Here is a 27,501-nt window from a genome sequence, read left to right on the forward strand (position 1 = left end):
ACGATCTTTTGATTCTTTTGAAAGGAGAGAAACATTAAGGCATTGGACCATTAATGATCTCTTGGTTTTTTGAATGTAGTGACAAAGTTACATGTTCACTTTAGGCTTTCGAAAGTCCACGTTAACCAATAAAAGCAAAGAGGACCATTTAAGGCGTTGGACCTTAAAATGGTTTTTAGGTGATTTTTATGGACAAAGCTTGATTTGTGAGTTGATTTAGCCTTAGTTTCACTTTGTTTATTAGTCAATTCAATTAAGAAAAATCCCAAAGAAAAGCGTTCGATTGATTTTTGGATTATTTTATTCAAAGATATTTTGATTATTTTATTATTATTTTTCCTCTTTTGGTTTTAAACATGGTTACGGCGTGAAAGATCAGTTGGATTTTATTTTAACAGAGATTAAACGATATTACAACTCAAATGATCGGTGGAAATTTATTTTATTATTGATTAGGCGAGAAAACGACTTAAATAAATGGTTAAAACACATCAAAAAGGGGTACGGTAAACAAACGAAATGAAAATAAAAGCTCGCGAAACAAGTGGCAACCACTAGGGGTACATAGAATGAATTGAAAGGTTCAATTTTTGGGAACTTACCGGTTGAAGACCAAAGAACGACGAAGAACGAACGAAGAACGATGAAGAACGGTGAAGAGTCTTCACGAAATCGCTCACGGAAACGTTTCGGAAGCGTTATGGAAGCGCTTCGGCGTGGATTTTCTTCATGGAAACAATTTTTCTCACTAATTTCAAGAGAATCCTAAATACCATAAGGGCTAAACGAAATTACTCTGCCCTCTTTCCCCTATTTATAGGGGAAAAAAAGAGGTGGTTGCCACCTAGCTCGCCCAGGCGAGTTGGGTTGCGTCCCCGAGAAGGCACTGCCTTTTGTTGGAACACCCTAAAAGGCCCAAGTGGGCCTGGTTGCTATTTGCACACCCCTTTTTACTAAATACACCCCCTTTTGCTTTTTTTTTTTGCTGATTCATTTTTTGTAACGTTACAAAACTTTATGGATTACGTAATGACACTTATTTTCTTTCTGGAATGTCGTGAAACCTTACGGATTACGCAATAATCCCTTTTTTGACCTCTGGAATGTTGCGGAACTTTACGGATTGCGCGACAATTCTCCCTTTCTACTTCCAGTATGCCGCGAAATTTCACGGATTACCTAACAATGGGTGTTAAGTACCTTGAAGTGGTCAAGCAAAGGTTGCAGGCCATCAAACAATGGTCCCCAGACGGAATTAGGGTATGACAATATCAATTATGGATTTTCTCATTAACATATAAAATTGTTTTTCTTAATTTGTATGAAAAAACTTCAAGTGTCAATTATTTTGAAAATGGAGGAAGCATGTTACAAGAAATGTGTTATAAGATGTGTCAGCATCAATCATAATGACATATATTTCAATTGTATTATAATTACAAAATTACTTGAAAAATATTTATTAATAAAGTCTTCATGGACAATCAGATTTAAATTTACAATCTTGTAAGATATGATTTTAATCGATTGGATTGGTTTTGGTTTGCTATTACCAATCAGTATTATAAGCAATAATGATCCCAGATTAATGTTTTCCATCGATAAGAAATTTATTTCTCCTCAAACAAACATTAATGTTTCTATAAAAATAAAAAAAAACTAATAAAAAATTACCGAGGTAATTGGATTTAGTACAAGGATAAAGAATTAAGAGTAGCGAGGGTCGAGGGATCAGGAAGAAAATAGAGAAGTAGAAAAAAAGTGTATGAAACTGAAACAATTATTTGAGAGAGAGAAAGAGAGTTCATTCAACACTTCTTGTTTGTTTCCTCTTTAGCGCTTCCTTATATGCTCAATCATCCACCACCCTTAGCTATCACAACTTTGAAGCAAGAATTCTTCTCAAATTTCCAAAATGGAGTTTAAGCAACATGAGGAAACTGAGTTGAGCATGCCCGCAGCAACAGCGAGTCACGACGACTTCGGAATACTGCCCTCAAGTCAAGGCGAAGAGGAGCTAGTGGCGGCAGCGATACCAGTGGCGATTCTAGTGACCCCAACACCACCCACCCTGGCTCAAAACAATGACAATGAGAAGTATCATGAGTGCCTTAAGAACCACACCGTCAAAACTGGTGGCCACACACTTGATGGATGCATCAAGTTCTTGCCTCTGGGTGACGAGGGAACCCTGGACGTGCTAAAATGACTCATGTGTAACTGCCACCAAAACTTCCATCGTAAGGAGACCCCTAATGACACCTACCTGGTGCCTTACTACCACCACTCGCCATTTCCATTGGCAGCGTACTATGGGGAGCAGGTGGGCTACCCTCGTGTGCAAGGGCAGCAATGCACCACACTGGCACTCTCCTCCAGGTCAAGGGGCAGTGGTGGGGCCCATTCCTCGAGGGAGGACATGGAGGCAGTGTCAGACCTAATGAGTGGTTCCACTCCTCATGGCTGGTCCAGCAAGAAGCGTTTCAGGACTAGGTTCACCCGAGAGCAAAAGGAGAAGATGTTAGCCTTTGCAGAAAAGCTTGGCTGGAGGATTCTGAAGCACGATGAGAGTGCTGTGCAGGAGTTTTGTGCCCAAACTAGCATCCAACCTCATGTGCTTAAGGTGTGGGTGCACAACAACAAGTACACCTTGGGTAAGACATAAAAAAAAAATCCAGCCCCGTTACCTCTCTCTCTATATATATGTTTCTCTGTTTTATGTTGCCATAATAACAACCACCATTCACCTCTAATTGTTTAATTGTCATGCTCTCTTTACAATCCAAAATCAACACAATTGTTCAAGGTTGAGATAAATTTGTGCTTTAAGAATATAAGTACTTATGCACTAATAGTAATTTGTATTTTTGTTTCCAATCGATGCACTTTTATAACATGGTTTATTTTCATGTCATTTAACATTTTCCTCCAACGAACATTCAGTGTTTGGATATTTTGGCATTTCAATAGGATGTTCTAGACACATCATTAAAGAGTAACCTTCTGTTGCAACTGTAGAAGCCAAAAGATTAAAAAAAATGTTAGAATCTTTTCGAATGTATAATTGGCAAGAAAAAAAAACTAATTACGTCAAATATGCATGAAAAAATATCACAAGAATTAAATCTAAAAGATAAATTGAAAAAAAATATCTTTTTTTTTTTATTTCACACCTTAATGAGAAGAGAAAGACATAGGAAAGAGCCAACAAGTACAACTGATTGTTCATATCATGCAAGAAAAAAAAATACTAAGATTGTAAAATATATTTAGTGAAATGTGTATAAAAATATATTTAAATATTTCTTGACACATTTATTAACATATATTTAGTGAAATTAAATTAAATAATTAATAATATGTTAAAATTCAAAATAATATAAAATAATTAATCCTATAATTATAAAATATGAATTTAATACTTGTGTAAGACACAACACACTACGTTATATAGTAATAATAATAAAAGACTCTCATTCGGTTACTAAATCTTTATAAAGATTAAATATGGAAGTCAATAAAAAAATATTTGTGATTGATTTTTTTGAACCAAATAATAAATATGTGATCCTCATGGGAATAGAAATGTAGGAAAACATGGTAAAAAAAAGGAAATTATAACATTTTCTGAAATCAATAATATGCAAAAAAATACTTTTTAGAATACATTCTTGAGAATATAAGATGATTTTCAATGGAAAAAAAGTTCATAGGAGTATTAGAGCCATTGTTATGTTAATTGATTAAAAATGTTATGTTAGATTATAGGTTTAATTGTAAAATTTGTCCTCCTATTTTGTCTATTTCACCAAATTTTTCTTATTTTTTAATTTACTATCTAAGTCCCCAAAGCTGATTTTAAGCTTGAGGAAGGACTAAAATCATGGATCCCGGAGTGAGAAAAACACTCCTTTATCACTACACCTAAGTGTTCATTTAAATATTTGGTGCAAAATATATTATTAATATAGGTTTTATGTGAAAATAGTTCAAAATTCAAATTTTTTCTATTTTTTAATTTATAATATTTTTATAATCTCATATATTATCTTTTAAAACATAATATATAAGATTAAATTCTATTTTGACATAAATTAGAATATGTATATTTATATCATTTTTATTTTTATTATATATTATATTTATCTTTTAAAATGATATTTTTGATTTAGTGAGAATATTTTTTTTTAGATATTCATGTTATTTATTGTAATATAGATAAAAAAATACCATCATTAAATCACATATATAAATATTTTAAAAATAATAAAATACTATCATTTGATTTGGTGTACATTACTTTATATAATGAAATGATTGTTACTTAAGCCATTTAATTATATGGCATTATTAGTTAAAATTAGATTTGGACCCGTGTGATGTATGGAACAAAAATTTGTATGAATATAATTTTATATTTTCATGAAATAATATTTTTTTATAAATTAAAATTTATAAGATGATATTACATCTAAAACCTAAAGATTGAGTGGAATGAACCTATGAAGCTATACTGTGATAACAAGTCAGCAATAAACACTGCACATAATCCAATGCAACATGATAGGACCAAGCATGTTGAAGTAGACAAACACTTCATAAAGGAAAAGTTGGATAATGGGACAATTTATACACCATTTTTATCCAAAGGAAATCAGCTAGCAAATGTTTTAACAAAAGGATTAAGTGACTCTACATTTCAATCTATTGTTAGCAAGTTGGGAATGGATAACATCCACTCAACATCTTGAGGGGGAGTGTCCGAATCCCACTATATATTTTATTTCTTGTTATAGATAGGATTTAAATCCCATTATTAGGAGATTTGATTAGCCGCATATTTTGTATTTATGACCAAGAATCATTGATCCTTAATTATAGGAATTGACAACGGGTACAATGATGAGCATTAGTTTAGGAGTTTCTTTTTTTAGATTACCTTGTATTCTATTTAAGAGCACATGCTCTTATATCAATATGACTCAGAAAATTATCCTCTAACATATTCAGAGTATATGATTTTTTTAATATAGCATATGCTCTACAAATGGATGCATACAATATTTCCAGATTGTGTTGAACAACAAGAAAATCATGCAAGTACAATTTACTATTGGAGTACCATCACTACCAAAGATGATAATTACGTATCAATGAATCAACTATTGCTATTAACTTAAATCATTTCTCCATTATGCTTAAAAATAGTGAAACTAGATGCAATGATTTTGAAAAATGTTTCTCTTAACATATCCAACAACATTGAATTAGTGCCTTTATGTCCACAACAACCTATCCTTATTAATTAAATGCAATTGCATTTTATTTTGCTATCAAGTGCTAGATAAAATAAAGAAACTTCACTACTAAAAAGAAGCTTTTTTATGATGTTCCTTCTACGACGGTCAGGAGAAAACCGTCTTAGTTAATAAGGTGGTGGAATTATCATAAATATAAGCATTTGGAATGAACTTTATGACAATGGTTACGTTCAAGACCATCTTAGAAACCACTGTATAAAAAATTAGTGACATTTTTGAAATTAAATGAAAGTTAATTTAAGACGGTTTTGAAATAAACCCGTCTTTAAACCCTAGGCTCGGTCTCGCGTCGTGGCCTCACTGCTGCCTCCCTACGCTGGTGCCACCGACTCTGCCTCATGGCAAGACCAAAGCAGCACGCCACTAAGTTCCTCCCTAACCGCACCACCCTAGATCCCCCCCCTCCCTCGTGGTAGCGCCGATCAATGTGGTGGACCACTGCCTCTTCTACGACAAGCACAACCTCTACGATGTCACATTCAACAACACCCACACCATCTACACCTTCCTCACCTCCGACCCCTCCTTCATCGACTCGTGGATCTCCACCATCCTTTGTGACCATCGCCACCGCGTCCTCACCGTAGGCATCGACCCTCTTTTTTTTCTATTTTGTCGAACCCCATTTTTCTCTTTTTCCTCAATTGCTAATGCCCCTTTGGATACCCTGCTACAATTTTTTAACTAATGCTCTGATGAAATGAAATATCCTGTTATTGGGTGATCCTTTGAACAGTGGTGAAGCATCATCATAGGTCACCACACCACCAACAGGTACTATTTTTTTTTCCTCTCCCTCTGATGGTTTTTCTTTTTTTGTTTGTTTTTTTATGTTTATGGGTGGTTGTTGTGGTTGTTTCTGTTGTGGGGGGTTTTGTTGATTTTGGGAAACTGAGGAAAATTGTAGAGAAGTTGGGCTGAAATATGTTGTTTCGGTTGGTCCTGCTTACAACTCTTCTGGGCAAGGGTGGTCATGTGCAAGTGGTTTAATGGAGCTATGAGTCTGATTACAGAGCTGACCTTGATGATGATGATTCTGGAAGTGGTTCAGACAATGAAGGTGAGTTTATGCAAGAGTGATTTTGTTGTCATTTTGAATTTGTGTGCTTTTGTTTCTGAATTTTGGGAAAGTGAGTTACTTATATTTTGTTGATTTGATTAGAATGGCGAAAAATGAGCATTGGGGTCAATACACTACTACAAAAAGCATATTTAACATCGCTATATTAATATCGGTTTTTAACAAAATCGATGTTAAGATTAACGAGGTGGCATAATTGTAAATAATGTGTGTCCGTTAGCATCAGTTTTGTGAAAAACCGATGTTAACAAAGTGATGTTAACATCGGTTCTAGGAAAATCGATGTTAACCTTAATTAGTTAACATCGGTTTTGGAAGAACCAATGTTAACGTAAGTTCGTAAACATCGGGTTTTCAGAAAATCGATGTTAACTTATGATAAGTTAACATCGGTTTCATCCAGAAAATCGATGTTAACTTTAACATCATTTTGTTAACATTGGTTTTTTTTATTGAAAACCGATGTTGGACTTACATTTTAAAAGATATCAGATGTGAGCCCTATTTTGTTCGTGCTTTCTTCTTCGATCTCCATCTAAGCTCTCTTCTTGTCCATCTAAGGTCTCTTCTTCTCTGTCTAAGCTTCTTCTTCTTCATTGCGTTCGAGATCGTGACAGCTCGCCACCTAGGTACGTTTCGTGAGTCTTTCTTCTAAATACCTAGGTACGAACTCGTGCTCACTACAAGGACTCTTTGTTTGTTTCTGCTGCAAGGACCTTATCTAGGTACCTTTCACTTTGCAGTCCATTTGGCGTGCTCAGTCGTGCTCACAGGGTCTGATTTTGATTGAGGTAAGTCGTGCTCACTTTGCCAAGTGTTAATGCATTTGAGGCTTTGATGCCGCAAGCTGCTTTATATAAAAATGTGCAAATAGTTTTGCTCAATGTATATTGCCTTAAGCTTTTCCTTTGCAGCATACTCATATGACTAAATAGTTTTGTGATCATGTTTGTAGCCACTTGATTTAATGCATGTAAATGTTTGCACTGATTTGACATCATGTGTTCGATGAAAAGTTCAAGCAAAATTTCCTCATATCAAATGACACTGGTTTAGTTACCTAATAGTGGTACTGGATACTTTAGCTGATGATAGGAGCAGTGCTATATGGTGTTAGCCAAAATTGACCACAAGTTCATTGCAATTAACTAAAATCTAATTATGTTAATCTAATTAGATAAGCTACATTAGAGGGATAGCTAGGGGAAAATATGTGTGTATGTATGTATGTATGTATGTATGTATGTATGTATATATATATATATATATATATATATATATATATATATATATATATATATATATATATATATATATATATATATATATATATATATATATATATATATATATACATACATAGAGGGGTAGATAAATGTCTTGTATCCATGTCTGAACTTGTCGTTAGTATTGAAAAGATAAGCTTCTTTCCAAATCCCAATAGCTAATCCTGCAGCATAGGCTGCTCCAAGTGTGACCCCTCTCTCTTTATCAACAAAATGGACAGAAATATGGTATATCTTTTGGTGTTTGTTGATGATATCAACATCATTGGCAGCTCCAATTATCTCATCATGTCTCTGGTCAGTCATCTAAATTCCACCTTTGCTCTAAAGCAACTTCTTCAACTAGATTACTTTCTTAGCATAGAAGTTCATCATACACCTATTGGTTCTGTGTTACTCACTCAAAACAAATACATTTGTGATCTCTTGCACAAAACTGACATGGTTGCGGCAAAATCCATTTCTTCTCCTATGGTGACTAACTTGAATACTTTGATGCCTTGCTGTCCAGTTTTCTTTAAAAATAGTCCTAATGCTTCCAATCTATGTATAGTGTCACTGTTAGTGATGTTTTGCCAATTTTTGACATGAGATGATGTCAATCTTTTCCCCCTCATGAAAAAAGTGGTGGTCTGAGCAATTATCAAATACATCATACTGCTTCAACTGATCTAAACTATTTTTGTTGTCTAAAGAAACTGGAAAATCATTCCTCTCAGGAGTCCTAATAACTTCACAATAAGGAGTTATGTGTTTAGAAGACTTCATCTTGCTCACTGGATGTGATTCAAATTCAGATTCAGGACCACAAGTGTCCAAATCTTTCTTATCAAGGTAGCCAAATTCATTGCCCTCTTCAAATGCAGAGACTAGGGAGAATTTTCCGGAAAGTGATGTTACACCAAGTGTTTCGAATATGCTGGCCTTAATACTAGAGAAAAGTTCAAAGGCAGCTTGAGGAAGGGAAGAGGAACTACTTTCTCAGCTTTTTTAAATTGTCATTGCCAACAACACCTGAGAAAAAAATAAACAAACAAATAAAATGTAAAGTAGTAGTTTAAGGACATCTCTACTTTCACCCTGGATGTATCTAACACAATCCACAAACAATTGCAACATGTTTCATGAGTATACCAGGCTTCTGCTAGACTTAGGTTACTGATTGATTAGTTGAAAAGTTAAGCAAGAAACAAAATGAAAATGTTACAAAGAAAGGGATCTGTTTAGATAAATCAGAAACAGTTGTGGTGATATTCAAGGTGCCAAACTCCTCCAAATCAGAATCAGACCCCATTTCATTGTGCCCACCAGAGGAATACTGGTCTTGTCTATTTGTAGTCAAAGGAACCCGTAATTCAGAAATTGGAACAGGAAGAGGTTCTTCACTAAAGTACTTGTCCTGAAGTAACTCCATAGTTGTGGTTCTCTTTGTTGGATCATAACAAACCAACCTTTGCACTAGGGAAACTTCATTAGGGTAGCAATTGGGCATGCATGCTTCAAGACCACTTGGATTTTCCACATTACCAAATGAGATTGATCCATAATCAGAAAGCTTGGAACAACCAGGCCAAGTTTCCCCATTAATGTTCCCCAATACACTTACAATTCTGCTGAGCTGATCTATATCACTTGTTCCAGGAAACAATGGCTTCGATGTTAATAGCTTAGCAAAGACACATCCCAATGACCAAAGATCAATCTTTAAACCATAGTATGTAGATCCATAGAGTAGCTCAGCAGCTTGGAACCACCGAGTTCTGACACATGATGTGAGACAACCAAGTTCATTTCCTCCCACCTCCTCAGCTTCATATGTAAAAGAACCCTTGCAAAGATCATCATCTATGTCGCTCGTTGTGCATGTTACAAGACATGAGGTGTTTCCATTATTGATGTTTGTATCCTTATCAGTGTCATAGGAGTAGCTCTTGGTTTTCATCTCATCCAAAACCCTGAACTATTCTTCATGACTTACGGTTCCTTGATTTGGATTTTCATATACAATTTGGTTTAAGTTAACTAATTGAGAAATAGCTTCAGGATGTTGGAGTGAGCTTTCACTATTTGAAGCATCATCTTCATATGGTGGCGGGTTCTCCTGGGGAGCATCAAATCCAGACTCCACTAGTATCCTTGCTTGAAAAAGTAGTAAAATTTAACATTAATATATATATGGAAACAAACAAAATAAAGAAAGTAAAATGTGTTTTAAGTGTCTTAAAAGTTGATGAAAATTGATTTTAGTCCTTATATTTTAAAAATGATGACTTATTCAAATACTAGTAACACTTCTACTGTCACATGACTTCCTTCTTCATTTAACAACATGCTCATTTAAGATAAATATTGTTGTAAGCATAATAATTTTTTATAGATTTTTATTTAAAGGGAAATGGTTTTCCTTTTTATCACTCGGAAACTTACAAAATAATGTTAATTAAACACACTGTGGAATGGAATAGAATGGACCACTCACTGGATGCTCTAGTCATGATAAACTGATTTGGTCCTAGTTTATCATGTTCGGATAACTGATTTGCTCAGCTTCTACTAAGTTATGATGTTTGGATTGATAATACTAGGCTGCATTCTTTCCCTTGCTTATATTGTTTCTCTTAATAGTGATGTTTATGTGGCTGAAATAGGTAAATGGTCTAATAATAATGGAGTAGGCTGTAAAGGTGCAAGAATGGTCTTTTTGTGTATCTAGTGGACTAGTGGTTAATCTGTTTGAGTTTAATTTCTAATAACCCTGAACATGATAACACCCAAGTCCACCCCAAAGCCTAATCACATACCTAATAGAGATATCGTCACAAATAAACCATCCTGAAATAACCTCCCCCATCTGAGAACATGATAGCACCCACGTCCACCCCAAAGCCTAATCACATACGACCAAACTAACTGCCACAACAAAAAGTCAAATATGCAGGCCCCATCTAAATTCACAACACTTACACGATCAACTATTGCTGCCTTTAATGTAATCTTGGCATATCAATAATAACAATGAAAGGCTAAGCACTTATAGGAGAGACACCATAGATATATTGGTGGTTGGTCTGAGATGGGTGTTGCAAATCAGTTATGCATTGGTTCTCATTGATTGACCATAGTTCTATCCTATAAATATGATCATGTCAGCTTACTAAAATTAGTACAAGAAATTCAAGAAAAGCATAAGAAACTCTTAGCTTGATGAGCCAATGACAGCTAGAATTAAAATGTAGAAAGATGAAATGAGGCAGGGAGAATGATTGGATGACAAACGAGTAAGCAAGTCTGTCATCACTTTTCCAATCCATATGTCCTTAATTAGATTTCCATAGATAGGAGTACCATATAGGAACTTTCACTCCACTGCTTCTTCTCACTTCCTTAATTTGAGGAGAAAGCAAGTCTGTCATCACCTTTCTAATCCCTATGCTTTTGACTTATTGATTTTATGTAGTGGATCAAACAATCGAAATTGGAGTAAGAAGAATGACCTCACACTATGGTTAGCCAACATAGCCACTTCCCGTGCCGAATTCAGAAAGTCCTCCTTCCTGTGACCCATGAGATCATTGACCATATTTTCTATAAGGTTCGTATCACACGCAACATCCTTCATGTCCAACCCAACCTTACAAACTTCATTCATAAACATGGTATTAACATGTTGATCTCCAAAGCTAGGCCATCAAATCCTATATTGGTTTTATAAATACAACATGATTCTCTATATCTGGACTTGAAATAGAGAGATTGTGTGAGTGTAAGTGAGAAAGAGATAGGGTGTTTGCTTTGTTTGTGTAGTTGCCCAAGCTATGAGGTGACACGTATCATTTACAAAATAAGTCATATTATCATATAGTTGTGAGTATATATCAACTACATCTCCCCTTTCTAGATATACCTAGAATTTTTTGTTATGTGATGTTTAGTGCTGCCTCAATAATTAGAATATCATTTTGTACTTATATCCAAATGTTATTATTGTCAATTTCATTTTGACTGGAATTTTATTTAATTGGTGTCATCATATAATTATGCAGCAAATATGATGTTTAGTACTGATTTCTGTTATCCGGTTTAAATATTATATATTGTATAACATTGAAATATTATTTTATCTAGTTGTTTGCATCGTCAACACAACATTCGCTGCTGGACACTGTACTGATCATCGTGACAGGTACGAAAGTTTTTCATAAATTTTTTATGCTTAATTTTGTTATGATTGTTTTTGTATGTTGTTGTATTTCATTAATGTACTTTGCTTTACATACAACTTTTGTTCATAATGAGTGAATCTTAGATTCTTGTTTGAGATTGAATACAATGATTCTTGCGGACAGTTTGCATTAATCGTTGTATTGAATCTTGAATTGTCCATTTGACAGTTTGGGGAGATTCATATTTTTATGGTAGATTCATGCGTTAAGGTTAAAATTATTTTGTTTAATTTGATGGAATTTCAGTATGATGCATTTCTAGTTGTTCTCTGAGTGTATACTTGATTATCGATGAATTAATGTCACCGATTTCATGTCGGTACTTGGAGACCAATGTGAAATGCTGCCAAAATTTTGTTAAATTTAACAAAATAAGATTAACCTTGAGCATGAATCTACCATAAAAAATGTCTTCCTGAATGGGATAGGGCCACACCTTAAATGAAAAAGTGAGATTTCATGCATTCAATGAGTTTCAGAGTATCACCGAGTTATTATTTAGATGGATGGAAGTTGGATGAATGAAAGTTGCTTGAGCGCTACGTCTGAGGAAGGCGTGGAACAATTTCTACAATTTGCTTCAGGAAGAAGTCGACCGGATGAAAGCGACAAATTTTTTTGTCCGTGCATAAATTGTTTGAATGGGAGACGATAAAAAGTTGACGACATACGAGAGCATCTGTTGTGTGATGGAGTTAAGAAGAATTATACAACATGGATATGACATGGTGAATTGACAGAGATGCAGAGTGGGTCCCAATGTGAACCGTTTGATGTAGAAATGGGAGATCACTTGGAGGATATGATTCGTGACCTTGGACAAGAGTCTTTTCAGCAAGCATATGCCCCTATGTATGATACATTGCAAATTGATTCAAAGAAACCTTTGTATCTGGGGTGCAAGAATTCGTTGATGCTATTGTTAGTGGTGTTAAGTCTGGTTAATGTCAAGGTCAGATATGGGTGGAGTGACAAAAGTTTTAGTTTGCTACTTCAAGTAGTGCACGATATGCTTCTAGAGGAAAACACATTGCCTAAAAGTTACTATTAGGCAAAGAAGATACTGTGTTCGATGGGTATAGAGTATCAAAAGATTCATGCTTGCCTGAATGATTGCATATTGTACAGACATGAATTTCAAGAAATGCTGAAATGCCCTAGGTGTGGGGTATCACAATACAAAGTCAAGGATGAGGAATGTAGTAGTGATGAAAACTCAAATAAGGGCCCCTCAGCGAAGGTGTTGTGGTATCTTCCAATTGTTCCAAGGTTTAAGCGTTTATTTGCTAATGGAGACGATGCAAAAGACCTTACATGGCATGCAAATGGGAGAAACTAAGATGGAATGCTCCGTCATCCATCTGATTCCTCGCAGTGGAAGAAGATAGATCATTTGTTTCTGGATTTTAGAAAAGAGGCAAGAAATTTTAGGCTTGGACTAGCCAGTGATGGAATGAATCCATATGGCAGTTTAAGCACTCAACACAGTTCATGGCCAGTTCTACTAGTAATTTACAATTTGCCTCCTTGGTTGTGCATGAAGTGAAAATACATGATGTTTTCTATGATGATATCGGGTCCAAGACAATCAGGAAATGACATTGATGTTTATCTAAGTACGTTAATTGAAGACTTGACAAAGTTATGGGACAAGGGGGTTTTAGTGTTTGATGGGTTTCAGAATGAGACTTTTCAATTGCGTGCAATGCTTTTTTATACCATTAATGACTTTCCAGGATATGGGAATTTGAGCGATTACAATGTTAAGGGTCATCATGCATGCCCCATCTGTGAAGAAGACACAAGCTACATACAACTGAAACATGGTAGAAAAATATTGTACACTAGGCATCAACATTTTCTAAAACCTCATCACCCTTATAGGCGATTGAAAAAAGAATTTAATGGAAGTCAAGAGCATGAAACTATGTCGATACTATTGACTGGTAAGCAGGTCTTCCAGCGGGTTCAACACCTGAGTACTATATCTGGAAAAACCCAAAAGAAGGAAAAAAGTAAGACTTGCATATGGAAGAAGAGGTCGATTTTCTTTGATCTTTTGTACTGGTCTAATCTAGATATTAGACATTGTATTGATGTTATGCATGTGGAGAAAAATGTATGTGATAGTGTCATTGGGACGCTCCTTGACATTCAAGGAAAGATGAAAGATGGTTGGAATACTCGTCAAGATCTAGCTGAGATGGGTATACGATCGCAGTTGCATCCAAGGTCTAATGGTAAAAAATATACTTGCCTCCAGCTTGTCATACTTTGTCCAGAAAGAAGAAGATCAGTTTTTGTTAGTGTCTGCACCAGGTAAAAGTCCCCGAAGGATACTCTTCAAATATTAAGAGCCTTGTGCAGTTGAAGGATCTTAAGTTGGTAGGGTTAAAGTCTCACGATTGTCACGTCTTGATGCATCAATTGTTAGTCGTGGCCATACGATACATTTTGCCTAACAAAGTCAGGTTAGTCATAACTTGTCTGTGCTTTTTCATCAATGCCATATGTAGCAAAGTCCTTGATCCTGTGAAGTTAGATGAGCTGGAAAACTAGGCTACTGTAATACTGTGTCAGTTGGAGATGTATTTTCCTCCTGCTTTCTTTGACATCATGGTTCACTTAATTATTCATCTGGTTAGAGAAATCAAATGTTGTGGTCCTGTTTATTTGCGGTGGATGTACCCGGTTGAGTGATACATGAAGATCTTAAAAGGGTATACCAAGAATCTACGTCATCCGGAAGCATCTATTGTTGAAAGGTACATTGTAGAAGAAGTCATTGAATTTTGTTTAGAGTACATTGAAAAGGATAAACCTGTTGGGCTTCTTGAGTCTCGACATGACGAAAGAGTGGGCGTTGAGGGTTCAAGAGGACTGCATGTTATCACTCTAATTGTAGAAGATTTGTTGCAAGCTCACTTGTATGTGTTGAATAACAGTAATGAAATTTTGCCATACATACTTCGGCAAGAAGGTTTAGTGAAAGAAAGTAATCCAAAAATGTTAAAGAACTGGGTCTTGAAAAAGCATAACAAGACTTTCCTAGATTGGTTTAAAGATACAATCTTTGCTGATGATAATGCTTCTGAAACATTAAGAAAGCTAGCAGATGGGCCTAAAAGAAATGTTATAACTTGGCAAGGATACGATATAAACAAGTATTCCTTTTATACAAAAGCACGAGACGAGAAAAGTACAATGCAAAACAGTGGGGTCACCCTAAGGGCTGAATCTCAACACTTCGCCAGTGTACATGATGAAAATCCCTGTGTAGCTTCCATCCCTTACTTTGGGTTCATTGAACAAATTTGGGAGCTTAACTATGTCAAATTTACTGTTTGTGTTTTCAAATGTAAATGGGTTGACAGCAACACTGGTGTGCAGACCGATGATGTAGGATTTACGTTGGTAGATCTAAAGAAACTCGCTTACCAGAATGACCCTTTCATCATGGCAGAACAAGCTAAACAATTATTTTATGTTCAAGACCCTTATGATGAAAGGTGGTCAGTGATTCTACACGGGAAAACAATTGGTGTTAATGTTGAAGATGATGATTCATACATTAATACTTATGTGTTATACCCTAATTTCGTCCGGGGATGTTTGTTTACAACCATTTAAATTCTTGCCAGCCGAGTTGAGATGCTTAACACTCTTTTCCGTGTAATCCGTAAAGTTTCGCAACATTTCGAAAGGAAATGAGCAAAATACGAAAAATGGGGGTGAACTAATCAGATTGGGGGGTGTTCTTCAGCACTGGGCCCATTAGGGCCCATCAGAAAGCTTCATCAGGAAGCAACCAACTCGCCTGGGCGAGCTGGGCAGCAAGAACCTCCCCTATTTTTGCTATAAATAGGGGAGAGAGGCTGAGTATGAAGGGTTCAACACCCTGGGTATTCAGAATTCACTTAAAATTAGTGAGGAGAAGAAGAAAGAAGGAGAAAATCCAAGCCGAGGCACTTCCGTGACGTTTCCATGATCAATTCCGTGAACGTTCTTCACCGTTCTTCGTTCGTTCTTCGTTGTTTGTCGATCTTCAACCCTTAGGGGTCCATTCTTTCTTTGTATGTTTTCATCTTCATCTTGTCTACTTTCGGTATTCTTTTTCTTTGTTTTAAGTGAATTTCAACCGATCGTTTAAGCCATAACCTCACTTAATCAATGTTAAAATGAATTCCGACCGATCGTTTGCATTGTAATCTCATTTAATTTCCTTTAAAATAAAATTCAATCGATCGTTTGTGTTGTAACCTCGGTTAATCATTAAAAAGGTGATTTTCAACCGAACATTTACTTTGAAAGTTCTCTTTAAATGAGTTAAGAAAAAACCAAGTGAAACTAAGGCTAAAATCAACTCACAAATCAAACTTTTGCGCGCAAAAAGGTCATTTGAGATTGTTCAAGGTCCAACGTCTTAACGATTCTCCCCTTTCAAAATCAAGAGATCGTTCAAGGTCCAATGCCTTAACGATTCTCTTCTTTCAAAAATCAAGAGATTGTTCTAGGTCCAATGCCTTAACGATTCTCCCCTTTCAAAATCAAGAGATCGTTCAAAAGGTCTGATGCCTTAAACGATTATCACTTTAAAAAAAAAATCAAAAGATCGTTTAAAGGTCCAACGCCTTAAATGACTTTTGTTCGCAACTAAAATCAATCTTGCAATCAAGATAAAAACTTAACCAACATTCAGTTCTGAAATACCTATGTAGGTTTGATTTCTTCATCGCAATTGGCGAATCCACTGGGGACAGTTCGAGAGTTAGGCCATCCTGTCAGTGTGCAATGTTGTTATCATGACTTCTCCTTTATTTGTGTTCCTTTTCCCCTTTTATCTGTTATGCTATACATGTTTGTACATAACCTTTGTTGTTGTTGTGTTTGGTGTGTGTTTGTCTATTGATTACATTCATAGTTAGAAATATTTTTTATACACACACATGGCACCTACACCTCTCACACACATTGAGATATTAGGTCCTACACCTGGGTCTATGTGAGCCATAAGGAGTGGAGGTCAATTTGTGGTCATGCTGAGTCTCTGACTCGCTTGATAACAATGAAGTCTTATCTAGAGTTTTCCTCTTTTAGTGATGCATTGTCGTTGATAGTCCCTATTGCCATAATGTATTACTTAAGAGGATGATACCTCTAGAAGCCAATAAAGTTACTTAAAACCACCCTCTGGAATTATCACTAGAAGTGGACCTTTGGATCATTTCCATTAGGTTCCTCAAATTATGGGGCACATAACAAACTTACTCTGCTATATTCCTTGATTGCATCATGCATCTCTTCATGGCATTGCAATGTACATATCATTCCCGCATTTGTCGTTCATCATATTCGTGCATTGCATTTGCATAAATCACCTCATTACCACACATGCATTTTAGCATGCTCTTTTGTTTTGACAATTGCATACATTCTATTTTCATCGTTTGCACATCATGTTTACTCATGCATGACCCTTGCATTTTCCTCTGCAAAAAGGGGGGGGGGGGGCGGGAAAAAGAGAGCAAAAAGAAAGTCACACCACACTCGTGATTACATGTGTTGGGTTCCATGATGATGGCTACAAACCAGCCATGTTGGGATTATACAGCCATTTCTCATAATTACATTTTGCCATGCATAGCATAAGTATGCCCGAGACATTCATCTCTTTGAAATGTTATCGAAGTATTGGCAATCAAAATTGCCATTCCTTGGATTGTGGGGTTGAACCAAACACATGTTTTAAGAAAAGGTTCATAAAGGCAAAGTCAAGTATAGAAGTAACCGGCTTGCAAAAATTGGGGCAAAAGATGAATCGAGTTATGTCATTTCTTTTTCTACTGCCAAAACATAATTATGCCAATTGAGGATTGTTAATGTTTGTGTGTTATTTCCAGTTTCACTTTGACAAGATGTCATGAACCATGTTGTTTTAAATCTAATTTTGATTCAACCCTGTCATACCCTAATTTCGTCCGGGGACCTTTGCTTGATGACATGCAACTTTTGTTTGGTCCTTGTGAGGTGCTTGGCACCCATCATTAGGCAATTTGTGAAATTCCGGGACATGCCGGAAAACAAAAGAAAATATTGATGCACAATCTGTAAGGTTCCGTGACACGCCGAAAATCAAATGGAAGCATCGTTGCACAATTAGTGAGGTTCCGTGACATTCCGTAAGTCAAAAAAGGGGATGATTATGTAATCCGCAAGGTTCCGTAACATTACGGAAAGAAAACAAGTATCGTTACGAAATTCGTAAGTTTCCGTAACTTTACGAAAAAAAAATCACCAAAAAAAGGCAGGGGGTGTACTTAGTAAAAATGGGGGTGCAAATAGCAACCAGGCCCACTTGGGCCCTCCAGAAGATTCCTCCAGAAGGCTGTTGCTTCTGGAGGAAGCAACCCTGCTCGCCTGGGCGAGCTGGGTGGCAAGCTTCTCCCCCAATTTTCTATAAATAGGGGGAGAAGTGAAGTAGAAAAGGGTTCAGCCCCTTTGGCACTTCTATCTCTTTCGAATTTTCTTAGGAAAATTGTTTCCGTGAAGAAAATCCAAGCCGAGGCGCTTCCGTAACGTTTTCGTGAGCGATTTCGCGAAGGTTTTCGACCGTTCTTCGACGTTCTTCATTCGTTCTTCATCGTTCTTCAGTCTTCAACGGGTAAGTACCTCAAACCAAGCTTTTCAATTCATTCTATGTACCCGTGGTGGTCCACATTTGGTTTCATGTATTTTTATTCTCGTTTCATTTACTTTTTATACCCCCTTTGACGTGCTTAAGCCATTTTATTTAAGTCATATCAATGGTGGTTCGATCTCCCAGTACAGATAGGCCCTCACACCTGTCAAGTTACCTTCCAAATAATGGATATTAACCCCCCCTACAGTTGTCTGTTGGGGCGGCCGTGGATCCACTCAGTGGGAGTTGTTCCCTCTACACTCCACCAAAAGTTGAAATTCGTAGTGGAAGGGCATCTGGTCATCGTATCAGGCGAGGAAGACATCTTGGTGAGCTGCCCATCCTCTATGCCTTATGTGGAGGCCGCAGAGGAGTCATTAGAAACCGCTTTCCAGTCTTTTGAGGTGGTAAGCATTTCCTCCGTGGACTCCTTCTCTGGGCAAGCTTGCCTGTCCGATGCAGCGGTAATGATGGCCTGAGTTATGTTGGGGAACGATTACGAACCCGGAATGAGTTTAGGCAAAGACAACGGCGGCATAACTAGCCTGATAAATGCCAAAGGAAATCGTGGGAAGTATGGGTTAGGCTATAAGCCCACTCAGGCAGATATAAAGAGAAGCATCGCAGGAAGGAAGAGTGGTAGTCAAAGCTCGCGGTTGAGACAAGAAGGTGAAGGAAGCCCGCCCTGCCACATAAGTAGAAGCTTTATAAGCGCGGGTCTGGGGGACGAAGGTCAAGTGGTCGCGATATACGAAGATGATGTTCCGAGTACATTGGATTTGGTACGACCATGCCCTCCTGATTTCCAGCTGGGAAATTGGCGAGTGGAGGAACGCCCCGACATTTACGCAACGAGTATAATGTAAACCTTTACGGTTTTAGAAACTCTATAGTTGGGCCTAGGCTTTAGAGTTTTTCTTTTGTTAAGGCTTTGTGTCTTTTGTTTTGAATTTATAATACAAGGATCTTTCTTCATCTGTTCCTACGTCTCTACCCATTCTCATCCATTTGCATGTTTATTTCTTTACTTTTTAAAACGGCAGATCCGATGACGAGTCCCCCGAAGGTACTAATACCTGGGACCCGCCCATCAACTTCGAGCAAGAAACGAATCGAACGGAAGATGAAGGGAACGAGGATGTGGGACTTCCCCCAGAATTAGAAAGGATAGTCGCCCATGAGGACCAAGAAATGGGGCCTCATCAAGAAGAAACAGAACTAGTAGACTTGGGAATTGGCAGTGGAAAAAGGGAAGTAAAGATAGGCACGGGTATTACCGCACCTATCCGTGGAGAATTAATAGCCCTGCTAAGGGACTACCAAGACATCTTTGCTTGGTCATACCAAGATATGCCCGGTTTGAGTTCTGACATCGTACAACACCGATTACCTCTAAATCCCGAGTGTTCCTCGGTAAAGCAGAAACTGAGAAGGATGAAGCCCGAAACATCCTTGAAGATAAAAGAAGAAGTGAAGAAGCAATTTGACGCTGGTTTTCTGGCCGTCGCTCGGTACCCAGAATGGGTTGCCAACATTGTACCGGTCCCTAAGAAGGATGGGAAAGTACGAATGTGTGTGGATTATCGGGACCTGAATCGGGCCAGTCCCAAGGACAATTTTCCTTTGCCACACATCGATATCCTCGTAGATAATACGACCAATTTCGCTTTATTTTCCTTCATGGACGGTTTCTCCGGTTACAATCAGATAAAGATGGCGCCAGAGGATATGGAAAAGACTACCTTCGTCACCATGTGGGGAACATTCTGTTACAAGGTGATGTCCTTTGGACTCAAGAATGCCGGGGCAACTTATCAACGGGCCATGGTAGCTTTGTTCCATGATATGATGCATCAAGAGATCGAGGTCTACGTGGACGACAAAATTGCTAAATCTAAATCCGAAGAAGAACATCTTGTCAACCTGCGGAAGTTGTTCGAAAGGCTTAAGAAATATCAATTAAGGTTGAACCCCGCCAAGTGTACCTTTGGGGTCAAATCAGGGAAATTGCTTGGTTTCATCGTAAGCCAGAAAGGGATAGAGGTAGACCCCGAAAAGGTGAAGGCCATCCTTGAGATGCCGGAACCCCGTACAGAGAGGCAAGTCCGAGGTTTCCTGGGACGCTTGAATTATATTGCCAGATTCATATCGCAGCTCACCGCCATTTGTGAGCCATTGTTCAAACTCTTACGCAAAAACCAAACTGACCGCTGGAATGAGGGTTGCCAAGAGGCTTTCAGAAGGATCAAGAAGTGCCTCATGAATCCCCCTGTGCTTATGCCACCAGTACTTGGAAGGCCTCTCATCTTGTACATGAAAATCTTGGACGAGTCAATGGGGTGTATGCTGGGGCAACATGACGAATCCGGAAAGAAAGAGTGCGCTGTTTACTACCTAAGTAAGGAGTTCACGACCTGTGAAATGAATTACTCCTTGCTCGAAAGAACGTGTTGTGCTTTAGTATGGGCATCCCATCGCCTAAGGCAGTACATGCTGAGCCATACTACCTGGTTGATATCCAAGATGGACCCGGTTAAGTACATCTTTGAGAAGCCAGCTCTTACGGGACGAATCGCCTGGTGGCAAGTCCTGCTATCCGAGTTTGATATAATTTACGTCACCCAAAAGGCGATAAAAGGAAGCGCCTTAGCAGATTATTTGGCACAACAACCTCTTAACGACTATCAGCCCATGCATCCTGAATTCCCGGATGAGGACATCATGGCCTTGTTTGAGGAAAAATTGGACGAAGATCAGGACAAATGGACCGTATGGTTTGACGGAGCGTCAAACATTCTAGGCCATGGCGTTGGAGCATTATTGGTCTCTCCGGACAATCAATGTGTGCCTTTCACAGCCAGGCTAGGATTCGACTGCACCAACAACATGGCCGAATATGAAGCGTGTGCCCTGGCCGTCCAGGCAGCGATTGACTCCAATGTCAAACTACTCAAGGTGTACGGCGACTCAGCGTTGGTAATCCATCAGCTGAGAGGGGAATCGGAAACTAGAGATCCCAAGCTGATACCCTACAAGGCCTATATCAAGGAATTGGCTAAAACCTTTGATGAGATCTCCTTCCATCATGTTCCCCGTGAGGAAAATCAAATGGCGGATGCGCTTGCTACTTTGGCGTCTATGTTCCAGCTAACGCTGCACGGAGACCTACCATACATTGAATTTTGGTGTCGTGGCAAACCCGCGCATTGTTGCCAAGTAGAAGAGTAACGGGACGGTAAGCCTTGGTATTTCGACATCAAGCGATATGTCGTAAGCAAAGAATACCCGCCAGAGATTGCCAACAATGATAAGAGGACATTGAGAAGGTTGGCAGCCGGCTTCTTCATGAGCGGAAGCATACTGTATAAGAGAAACCACGACATGACGCTCCTGCGGTGCGTGGATGCCAAGGAGGCGAATCACATGATCGAGGAAGTCCATGAGGGCTCGTTTGGAACGCACGCCAACGGGCATGCTATGGCCAGGAAGATCCTAAGAGCAGGTTATTACTGGCTTACCATGGAAAGTGATTGTTGTGTCCATGTCAGGAAATGCCACAAATGTCAAGCGTTCGCAGACAATGTCAATGCTCCACCGCATCCTCTGAATGTCATGTCCACCCCTTGGCCTTTCTCCATTTGGGGGATAGATGTCATCGGGGCCATTGAGCCCAAGGCCTCGAATGGTCATCGCTTCATCCTCGTAGCGATAGATTATTTTACCAAGTGGGTCGAGGCGGCCTCCTACACCAATGTCACGAGGGGTGTGGTGGTCAGGTTCATTAAGAAAGAGATCATCTGCCGATATGGTTTGCCAAGGAAGATTATCACGGACAACGGCACCAACCTGAATAACAAGATGATGGGGGAAATGTGCGAGGAGTGTAAAATCCAGCATCACAATTCCACGCCCCACCGGCCAAAGATGAATGGAGCCGTGGAAGCGGCCAATAAAAATATAAAAAAGATTATCCAAAAGATGACCGTGTCGTACAGAGATTGGCACGAGATGCTCCCATTCGCGTTACACGGTTACCGAACTTCAGTGCGAACGTCAACTGGGGCAACGCCGTTCTCATTGGTATATGGGATGGAGGCTGTGTTACCGTTTGAGGTAGAAGTCCCGTCATTAAGGATCTTGGCAGAATCCGGATTAAAGGAATCAGAGTGGGCTCAAACGCGCTATGACCAGCTCAACCTCATTGAGGGTAAGCGCTTAACGGCCATGAGTCATGGGCGCTTGTACCAGCAAAGAATGAAGAGCGCATTCGACAAGAATGTATGCTTGCGCAAGTTCCATGAGGGAGACCTTGTGCTAAAGAAAATGTCCCATGCTGTCAAGGACAATCGGGGAAAATGGGCCCCAAACTACGAAGGGCCTTTTGTTGTGAAGAGGGCTTTTTCCGGAGGAGCCCTGGTGCTTACCAACATGGATGGCGAAAAGCTACCTTCACCCGTGAATTCTGATGTCGTCAAGCGATATTATGCTTAGAATCTGGGGCAATTAAGGATGTCGCTGCATGTTCTTTATCTTTATGTGTTTTCTGGATTTCCCCCGGGGATTCCCCATCTACTGTATCTCTCGTTACAATTCTTTAAAGAAATGAACGTGGACTCGAGGTTTTAGTCCTCACGTTGGTTTCAAACCTTGCGTTAATTTGTGATCACCTGAGCCCTTCCGCTCAGTTCATGGGATGCCCCAAGCGCTTAATTAAAATTGAACCTAAACCAACTTTCACTAAAATTTGCTGCGTTTGAAAACATTCATGCATACGCATACGCATGCATATTGTTGTGGTAAAACAGGGGCAGGATCATCTTGAGCTACCTTCTGAGGTAGAGACAAAACATGAACAACAGAAATCAATCAAGGTAAGACAACGACGCGGTCAAGATTGGCCACACCTGGTTGTTTCTTACTTGCAGGTACATAGGGACGGATGCGAGTGGGGGTGGGGTCATGAACGACCGATCGTTGCCCCTTCTCTGCGCTAAACAAGCAAGAGCGTCGCTGCAAGGCAGCCCAGTATCCTTTGCATTCGCAGTTTTCTTTTACTATTTGTTTGTTTTAAAATAAGTAATCGATGCCTAATTCTAACTTAAGTAAGTTCAAGTTAGGCGAGACGCTAACCCATGAAAAAGGAGGGGACATGGTTAATGTTCCCCTCAAAAAAAAAAAAAAAGTGCAGGTTAGCTCGCCTGGCCGAGCAACCCCTGCACCAAAATATAAAAAACGAAGAAAGGGGGACGTTTTTGCATTCAAAAACTTCTTCCCCCCCATTCAAAAGCAATACCCACGGGATTTATGAGTTTGCAGCCCTAGGGTCATCATTTTTTGCATTTTTTGATTCCGTTTTGCGCTTTTATTCATCACCAACAAGTAAGTATTCCATCCCTAAGCTTTCTAGCTTTTCATTGGTGTATTTTGATCTCCTTTTGGTGCTCTAAATTGTGGGAATGTGCTCAAATATGTGGGGCAATTTTGGTTTGTTTTCTTGCTTGATTAGGTTGAATTGGGGGTTTGTATGAGATGGCCCTAGGCCTATAATGCATTTTGAAGCAATGGGACATGCCACATTGTCCCCGTTCTCTTGCTATTGATGCCTAAACGCGCGCCCGCCAAGTGTTCGGTGAAATGCCTTAATGGCATTAGCGCGTGATTTTTGTAGGGAAACAACCTATGGGACAATTAGGTCTGCACATGTTTTCTATTTTTTGGGGGCATGTATTCGGTTTCATAAGGGCTAGAGTAATTGCCCCCCATATATACTAGGCCTAGGAACCAAAGTTTTTTATGCAAGAGAACACAAGAGTGGGTGCATATTGGGTAAAGTTACCCTTTTTGGCCAGCAATCAGCTATGAGCCACGCTACAATAATTTCCCTACGCCTAGATGTTTAGGAATTTTGTTCATCATAAATGTGTAGGTTTAGAATAGGTAGCAAAATACCTTTGGCAATTTACACTTTGGGGCGTGGTAGCAAAATACTTGGATGTATGTACATGTAATTTTTGGTAGTCAAAATGTCTCACAAAAAAATATATATATGTTGCCTTTTTATGTAAAGAAAATACCTTACAGAGATACTTTTTAATTTGAATGCCATTTTAGTCAACAAAAGAAAATATACTTGAATTTGCATGCGGCTTTAGGTAGCAAAAACACTTGAATAAAGCATGAAGTGTAGCACCTTATTGTGTAGGTAGCCAAGATTCATCATGAAGTTTGTGTATGTATAGGTATTGGAAATACCAGAATGTGCACGTATGCAATTTTTGATAGCCAAAGTGCTTTGAGTATGCATGTATGTAAATTTAGCAAAGGAAATGCATGTGATATAGGTAGCAAATACGCCTTGGAAGTACATATAAGTGATCTAGGTAACGAAGGTGCCTTGATTGTGCATGGGTGCATTTTTTCTTAGTTAGAAGAATATCTTGTGCGAGTGAATGTTCGTAAGGAAGTATGTGCATGAGTTTGCTCTAAATTTACATTGATGTTTGTGTTTATTGGAGGAGGTTGTATGCCATTTTTGTTTTAAGAGTAGCATTTCTTGGTAAAACTAACTTTCCAAATGTTTGCCTTCGCAGGAAATGGCCCCGAGGAAGCTTGCCTCAAAGAGGTCCAGGAAGGATAAGGCGGCCGAAGGAACTAGTTCCGCTCCTGAGTATGACAGTCACCGCTTTAGGAGCGTTGTACACCAGCAGCGCTTCGAGGCCATCAAGGGATGGTCATTTCTCCGGGAGCGACGCGTCCAGCTCAGGGACGATGAATATACCGATTTCCAGGAAGAAATAGGTCGCCGGCGGTGGGCATCACTGGTTACCCCCATGGCCAAGTTCGATCCAGAGATAGTCCTCGAATTTTATGCCAATGCTTGGCCAACAGAGGAGGGCGTGCGTGACATGAGGTCCTGGGTGAGGGGTCAGTGGATCCCGTTTGATGCAAATGCTATCGGCCAGCTCCTGGGATATCCGTTAGTGCTGGAAGAGGGCCAGGAGTGCGAGTATGGCCAGAGGAGGAACTGGTCTGATGGGTTCGATGAGGAGGCCATCGCCCAGTTGCTATGTATACCGGGGCAAGATTTTGCCCGGACTGCTGCCGGAAGACGGGTGCGGATCATGCGCACCAATATGACCACCTTGACTCAGATATGGATGACTTTGCTGCTCAGCAACATCCTGCCCTCCGATCATAATTCCGACCTCCCCCTGCCGAAGTGTCAGCTGGTGTACGCCATCCTGACGCGGACGAGCATCCATGTGGCTCAGTTAATCGCTGATGCCATCTATATTTTTGCAGGTATGGCGCCTACCAGGCACCCTTTGGATCCAGATAAGTCCAACAGGGCCCTGGGATGAGCATCCATGTGGCTCAGTTAATCGCTGATCCCCTCTGCCAGTCGTTCGGAGTCCCCGTGGCACCTACCAAGGTGATTCGGCCGCCCATCACCCGGGCTTTTATTGAGAAGTACTGCACCCAGAGACAGACTCAGGGTGATGCTCCACAGGCCGCAGGCGCGCCATCACCACCTCATCAGGCTGGCCCGGCTGGGTCATTTAACATGGAGCAGTATTTGCGGCATTTGGTTCGCCAACAGGCAGCCAACCACCAGGCACATGTACAGACCCATGATTGTCTTTACCAGCTGAGCCTCAGCATGCAGAGTCAGGGCTTCGCTTCTTTTTCATGCCCTACTCCAGACCAGTTCAGGGCAGAGGTCGCATGGCCCGGGGATTGGCCCGAGGCCCAAGCAGGAGAGGCACCCCCAGAGGCTCCCGACGATGGAGAGGAGGCCCACGAGGACGAGGAGATGGCCGATTTGCTTGACTTCTTGGGAGGGAGTGGAGCTACATGACTGGGAGATCCCCAGATTCATGTTTTCTTTCATATTTCCTTTATCATTTTTACGTTATATTATTTTTTGACTTGAGAGACTAATGTTTGTTTTTGTTGTTTCGATTGTCATTTGTACAGCGCATACATTTTTGTTTGGATTTTTGCGTTAGTGTTTATATTATTATTATCAATGATGTTTGAAATTCTGGAACCGTGTAGAGTTTTTTCGTTTAGGAACATCGTCCAAAAAAATAATAATAATAAAACAAACAAAAATCATGATAAAAATAATAAAAAAAAAGAAGGGAAAGAGAGAGCAAGTAAAGAGGAAAAGAGGGAAAATAGAAGATAAAGAACCAACATGTTTTTGAAAGAGATGATTTCCGACTTTTGATTAAAAGGAAAATTCGTCGATCATAGCTAGTTTTTGAAAAAAATGTGTGTACACCTGAAGGGTGAATGCTGTGAAATTTTCCCGAGTACCCAAAATGGACTCGGATGAATGCACAAATGGATAAAAGAACATGTTTTGGAGACATTGGGTTGACTAAAATAGAGGAAATGAATCCTGAGCCCTAGCATCACATGACCATAAAAATTTGACACTTGAGTGTCCACATAGGTGCATGCATGACCAGTTTTGCATAAAATTTCCAAATCATCATCTTTGCATTTGTGTCATGGAAATAATGTGGGGCATCCCTTTTATCCTTGAACCAAACCAAACCCTGACATGTATCATGTCTAGCCATTCTACAATCCTTAAGCCAAAATCCTAACTCACCATAAACCTTGACCCGGGGTGAGAATGTCAATCCTTACCCTCGGAAGCAAAAAAAGAAAAGAAGGAAAATTTCCAATCAAAGAGAAAGCAAAAAAAAAAAAAAAAAAAAGAGGGAAAGGAAATTCCCAATCAAAGAGTGGGAGAAAGCAAAAAGAAAAGAAAGGAAATTCCCAATCAAAGAGTGGGAGAAAGCAAAAAGAAAAGAAAGAAAATTCCCAACCAAAGAATGGGAGAAAGTAAAAAAGGAAGGAAAGAAAGTTCCTGATCAAATAAACTAGAAGAAATTTG

General features: G+C 39.1%; 2 pseudogenes; one reads left to right on the forward strand and one right to left on the reverse strand.

Annotated features, from left to right (window-relative positions):
• The first annotated feature begins 1,915 nt into the window (after nucleotides 1-1,915).
• On the forward strand, nucleotides 1,916-2,665 carry LOC114401965 (annotated as a pseudogene).
• Nucleotides 2,666-8,838: 6,173 nt separating this feature from the next.
• On the reverse strand, nucleotides 8,839-9,846 carry LOC114401966 (annotated as a pseudogene).
• Nucleotides 9,847-27,501: the final 17,655 nt, after the last annotated feature.

Source organism: Glycine soja, chromosome 20 (genome assembly GCF_004193775.1).
Source record: "Glycine soja cultivar W05 chromosome 20, ASM419377v2, whole genome shotgun sequence".
NCBI classification, from domain to species: Eukaryota; Viridiplantae; Streptophyta; class Magnoliopsida; order Fabales; family Fabaceae; genus Glycine; species Glycine soja.